The 5,940-nt window shown below is 39.9% G+C and overlaps 1 non-coding gene across 1 annotated transcript; it reads left to right on the top strand.

Moving 5' to 3' along the window:
- Window positions 1-470: 470 nt before the first annotated feature.
- Window positions 471-577, top strand: LOC141619771 (small nucleolar RNA R71). The gene has a single exon (XR_012531804.1). It is a non-coding gene; the product is annotated as a small nucleolar RNA R71 (small nucleolar RNA).
- The last annotated feature ends 5,363 nt before the right edge of the window (window positions 578-5,940 follow it).

The following is a 5,940-nucleotide window of genomic DNA, read 5'->3' as shown; positions in this document are numbered from 1 at the left end:
GAATTTGGTGTTCTCATTGTAATAGTTGGAATAAGGGGTACCACTCTTGTATGGTTGGAAAGCTTTCACTTGTTCCCCTACATTCACTTTGGTCATGTCCTAAAGTTCCACAACTCTCACATACTCCACTTAGAATTGATGAAGATGCCACCATGGCATTCACATGTTGCTTATATTTGGAGGCTTCTTCAAGCTTAGCCATAACCTTCTCAAACTTCAAATTAATGGTATCAATATGAGCACTAAGTTGAGCACCCAATTGAGTAATAGAGTCCACTTCATGCTTTCCTCCTCTATTAGCCTTCCGAGGTCTACTATATTGTGAGTTATGGACCGCCATTTCCTCAATCTTGTTCCATGTTTGATTATCGTCAACTTCGGTGAACATACCATTTGATCCCATGTTGAGAATATTTAGGGAGTCTTCATAAAGACCATTCCAAAATTGTTGTACCAAGAGCCACTCGCTAAGTCCGTGATGAGGACATGAGCGGCAAGTTCCTTTGAATCCCTCCCAAGCTTCATACAAAGATTCTTCGTCCCTTTGTTTGAATCCCGTGATTTGGGCTCTTAGCATGTTAGTCTTTTCTGGAGGATAGATCTTTTGTAGAAAGCAAGTGCCAATTTCTTCCAAGAGTCAATACCAAGAGTAGCCTTATCAATCAAAGAAAAAGGAAATAAGACCCATCGAATTTGGTCTTGAGTAACTCCGGTTTGAGAAATCGCATCACAATAGTCACAAAAAGTCTCCATATGAGAATGAGGGTCTTCACTAGGCATCCCCCCAAATTGGCTTCTATCGACTAATTGGATAAATGCGGATTTTGCAATGAAATTACCGGTCAAATGTTGTGGTGTGGGAGTACCATTTGGTAGGTTCTCCTTGGTTGATACGGAATGTGATAAAAATTTAGGCATTGTGGGTTGATTTTGTTGTTGATTTTGTGGTTGATTTTGTGTTGGGTTATCCTCTCCTTCTCTTGCAAAAGGATTGATGAACTAAATAGTATTTAGTTGAATATCCACAATCTCACCAATACCTCTCAAAGTATTTCTAACAAGTCTTCTATTGTTGGTCAAAGTTCTTTCAATTTCAAGATCAATGGGTAACAAGTTACCTTGTGATCTCCTAGACATGCAAAATATCAAACAACTTGAAAACAATTAGAATAAACCTTGAGGAGTTTTACATCCCCAAGGTAAAGAAAGACACAACTAAAAACAATCAAAGAAAATCAAATCAAGTTAACACCGTCCCCGGCAACGGCGTCATTATTGGTTCGTCGGTTTTGTTACTCGTCATCAAAAGTTACCTAGACCAAAAAAATATTTATAACTTCACAAACTACTCTACTATTAGTAAAGAGGTAAGTAAAGGTCGGATCCCAAGGGACGGGTTTTGATGTAGGATTTTCAATTGCAAATGGTTGTGTCTAAGGGTGTCACAATTTGGGTTGAGGTAGGAGATCAACTAAGCTAAATAACAATGTAAATAAAGAAGCAAGATGATTAAAATGAGATGTAAGCATATGATTAAAAGCACTAGGGTTCCATGGGTTCATAGGGGATTCTTGGGATTTGATCATACAAACATGTTTTCTACTAGATGCAATCGATTATTGTCGTGATGGGATCGAGTTAGTGTATATCTTACAATCTCTAGGAAGGTTTGGGTCCCGGAGCCGAATCAATTAGATTGTACAACACCTACAAGTCGACTTAATCCTCCCTATCCAACTATATGCATGGTCTAATGAGACTCGAGTTGATTTATGTCTTACAAGTCTCATTGAAAAGATAAGTGATGGGTAAAAAATGCAAGGATTCATAGGCTCGCATTTCATCAAACATAACATGTGCATAAGTTGAAATGACAACAAGCAAGCAAATTAATTATGAAAGCATATTAGATTAAGCATGAATCAATCCCCATGTTGGTTTCCCCTAATTACCCATTAACCATAGTTAAGATGACTACTCACTCATTATCAAATTTAATATGCTAACAAGGTTGTCAATCATACTAGCAAGACAAAACATGATGAATATATGAAGATGATTAACAATAATTAAAAAGGGATTAAGAGAATTATACCTAAAGATGATTCCAAATAATAAAGCAAAGAACAATAGAAGTACTTGATGATTGATGGAAGGTTGTCAATCCTCCAAATAAACCCCAAATAATCTTCAATTACCCAAAATAACTGATGAACAATAGAGAAATTAAGGAAAGATTAAGAAATGAGATTTGTATTAATCCTAAATTAAGAGTTGATTACAAGATTAAGATGAGATTAAGATTGCATAAGAAGAACATGATAATCCAATTAGTACAATGGGGTATTTATACTAAGGATTAGGTACATAAATTAGGGTTAATAACGGCTAAAATGACGATTAAGACCCTTAAGAAAAGTTGAGGAAGTGCTCCTCTCGAAGGAAATGCGCATATCCGTTTTCGTAGTCTTCAAGAAATACGCTCGTCCCGAGCGGCTTGGCTGAGGGACGACTTGCACTGGAGAGGAATTCGAGAAGATTGGGGAAGGCGACGCTCGGATCATCAGGCACCAAGACGAGCGTCTTAGCCTCGGGACGCTCGGATTGTGGGAAGGCAGGACGCTCGTCCCGAGCACTGCGACGCTCGGATTGCTGGGCAGTCACTTCTTCTTCTTTTCTTTCTTCAACAAACCTCAAGGATCTTGTTGGAGATGCAAGAATCTTTTCATCATTGCCCAATTTACTTCATTATCTACATAGGCCTTCTAGCATTGTCTTTCCCTTGATGCTTGGTCATTAGATTCAATCAATTTAGCTCCATTTTGCCTTGAAAATGCAAGGTTCTTACTCCTTTCCTACCAAGGGATCAAAAGCTCAAAGAATATGCAAAACGAAAGACTAAAGATAGTAAATGACCCAATTATGCACTAAAAAGCATAGGAACGAGGCTAATTCGAGGACTAAATATGCTCAAATATGAGTCACATTACAAAACCTCAAGGGAGAAAGATGAAAGAAAATTCCTTTAAATTTATACTAGCATACATACTCATATTGTGTGGATACCGGTAGAGGCACAACACTTGGGGCGTTATTGTGAGACTGTCTCTGAGATTATATTACTATTCAAGGATCTGCGATTTGGGTTTTATTATACTTCTTATTATTAGCATATTATTGGAATTCTTCCACATCCAAGTAAGTTTGCTAATCACCCCTTTTATTTAATCTTAATACTTAACATGCATGAGGTCTTGGGAATACTGTAATTCAAATCTGTTGAAAATCGCTACAGAACCCTTCACCAAGTCCATACAAGTTAAGGTTGTTAAACAAGGGCTCTGAAGTAGGAGTTGACAAGCAATGCATTGTTCCCTTTTCAATTGGGAAGGTGTATAAGGAGGAAGTGTTATGTGATGTGTTCCCTATGGATGTCTGCCACCTACTTTTAGGGAGGCCATGGGAGTTTGATTGGAACACCTTTCACCAGGGAAAGGATAATGTCTATAGTTTCAGGCACCATGGCAAGAAAGTCACCCTGACTTCCTTGCCACCAATCCAAAGAGGCTATGGAAGTCTTAATATGCCTGAAGAAGTAAATGAAGTGTTATTTCTATCTGAGGCAGCCATGATCAAAGAATTAAAGCAAGAGCAGCCTGTGATATTTTTGCTGTCAAGAGAAGTCACCACTTAAGGGGAGACCACTGGTGTGCCTGCAGAGGTTGAACCTCTAATTCAGAAATACAAGGAGGTTTTTCCAGTTGAGTTGCCTAATGGATTAGCACCTCTGAGAGGAATTGAGCATCACATAGACCTTGTACCTGGTTCTGTGTTGTCAAACAGGCCAGCTTACAGATGTGATCCCACAGCAACCAAAGAACTGCAGCACCAAATTGAAGAATTGATGACAAAGGACTTTGTGAGGGAGTCACTGAGTCCATGTGCAGTGCCTGCTTTACTAGTGCCTAAGAAAGATGGAACATGGAGGATGTGTACTGATAGCAGGGCTATAAACAACATCACAATCAAACACAGGTTCCCTATTCCAAGATTGGATGATATGTTGGATGAGCTCAGTGGAGCCAAGATCTTTTCAAAAATAGATTTTAGGCAAGGGTATCATCAGGTGAGGCTAAGAGAAGGTGATGAGTGGAAAACAGCTTTTAAGACCAAGCATGGCCTGTATGAATGGCTTGTTATGCCATTTGGTCTGTCCAATGCCCCAAGCACCTTTATAAGGCTAATAACTGAAGTTCTGAGGCCTTGCCTTGGAAAATTTGTTGTAGTATACTTTTATGACATTCTCATCTACAACAACAGTCCAAGTGAACACCTATTACACCTGGAAGTAGTTTTCGAAATACTCAGGGAACAGAAGCTGTATGGAAAATTAGAGAAATGTACCTTCATGGTCAATGAGGTAGCATTTCTGGGGTATATCATATCTAGGAGAGGAATATCAGTTGATCAGGAGAAGATTAAAGCAATGCAGACATGGCTAGTCCCACAAACAATCACAAAAGTAAGGGGATTCCATGGCTTGGCATCTTTTTATAGGAGATTCATCAAGAATTTTAGCTCAGTTATTGCACCAATCAATGAGTGCATGAAAAAAGGGGATTTCCAATGGACTGAAGCTGCTCAACAGTCCTTTGAGAAAATCAAGAAGTTGATGTGTGAAACTCTCATTCTAAAGCTGCCTGACTTTGATCAATTATTTGAAGTCGAGTGTGATGCCAGTGGAGTTGGGATATGAACTATCCTGATCCAAGGCCAGAGACATGTGGCATACTTCAGTGAGAAGTTGAATGGAGCCAAGTTGAGATATTCAACTTATGACAAGGAGTTCTATGCAATCATTATAGCCCTTACACACTGGAGTCACTACCTAAAACCTAAACCATTTGTATTGCATTCAGATCATGAGGCGCTGAAATAAATTAATGGCCAACACAAATTGAGCCATAGGCATGCTAAATGGGTGGACTTCCTGCAAGCATTCACCTTTTTAAGCAAATATAAGGAAGGGAAAAAAAAATGTAGTGGCTGATGCCCTATCTAGGAGGAACTCTCTATTGGCTGTCATGAGCAACAAGGTCCTTGGGTTTAATTTCATGAAGGAAATGTATAGGGAGGATCCTGATTTCTATGAAGAATGGATCACTCACACAGAAGGAGGACCAGCTCAGGGAAAGAGATATCTACTGCGGGAGGGTTTTCTGTTTCATGGTAACAAGCTGTGTGTACCAAGGGGATCCTACAGGGATTTGCTGATCAGGGAAGTCCATTTAGGAGGATTAGGGGGCATTTTGGGGTTCAGAAGACCCTGGAGATTTTACAGAATCAATTTTACTGGCCAAGAATGATAGGTGATATTCAGGCAGTCCTTAGAAGGTGGTCAACATGCCAGAAAGCCAAGAGCTCCTTCCAAGCAGGATCATCCACTCCATTGCCTGTCCCTGATAAACCTTGGGAAGATGTGAGCCTTGATTTCATTGTGGCCCTGCCTAGGACACAGAGAGGCAAGGATTCAATCATGGTAGTTGTGGATAGGTTCAGTGAGATGGCTTACTTTATAGCTTGAAAGAAAACTGAGGATGCTGCCAGTGGTCCTGAGTCATATCTCAGGGAAGTTGTGAGGCTCCATGGGGTTCCTAAAACAATTATCTCAGACAGGGATACGAAGTTCATGAGTTACTTCTAGAAAACCCTATGGAAGCTCCTAAAGACAAAGCTCTTGTTCAGTACCTCCCACCACCCCCTAAACAGATGGCCAAACTAAGGTCACCAACAAAACACTGGGAAGGATACTAAGGTGCCTAGTCAGTAAGACCTTGAAGGATTGAGATCTAAAGCTAGCTGCAGCTGAATCTGCATTCAACAGGGTACCCTCTACTACTACTGGTCATAGTCCCTTTAAGGTAGTCTATGGGGTTAATC

Source organism: Silene latifolia, chromosome 1, assembly GCF_048544455.1.
Source record: "Silene latifolia isolate original U9 population chromosome 1, ASM4854445v1, whole genome shotgun sequence".
NCBI classification, from domain to species: Eukaryota; Viridiplantae; Streptophyta; class Magnoliopsida; order Caryophyllales; family Caryophyllaceae; genus Silene; species Silene latifolia.
The sequence above is the reverse complement of the archived record's forward strand: the minus strand, read 5'-3'. Positions and strand labels throughout refer to the sequence as shown.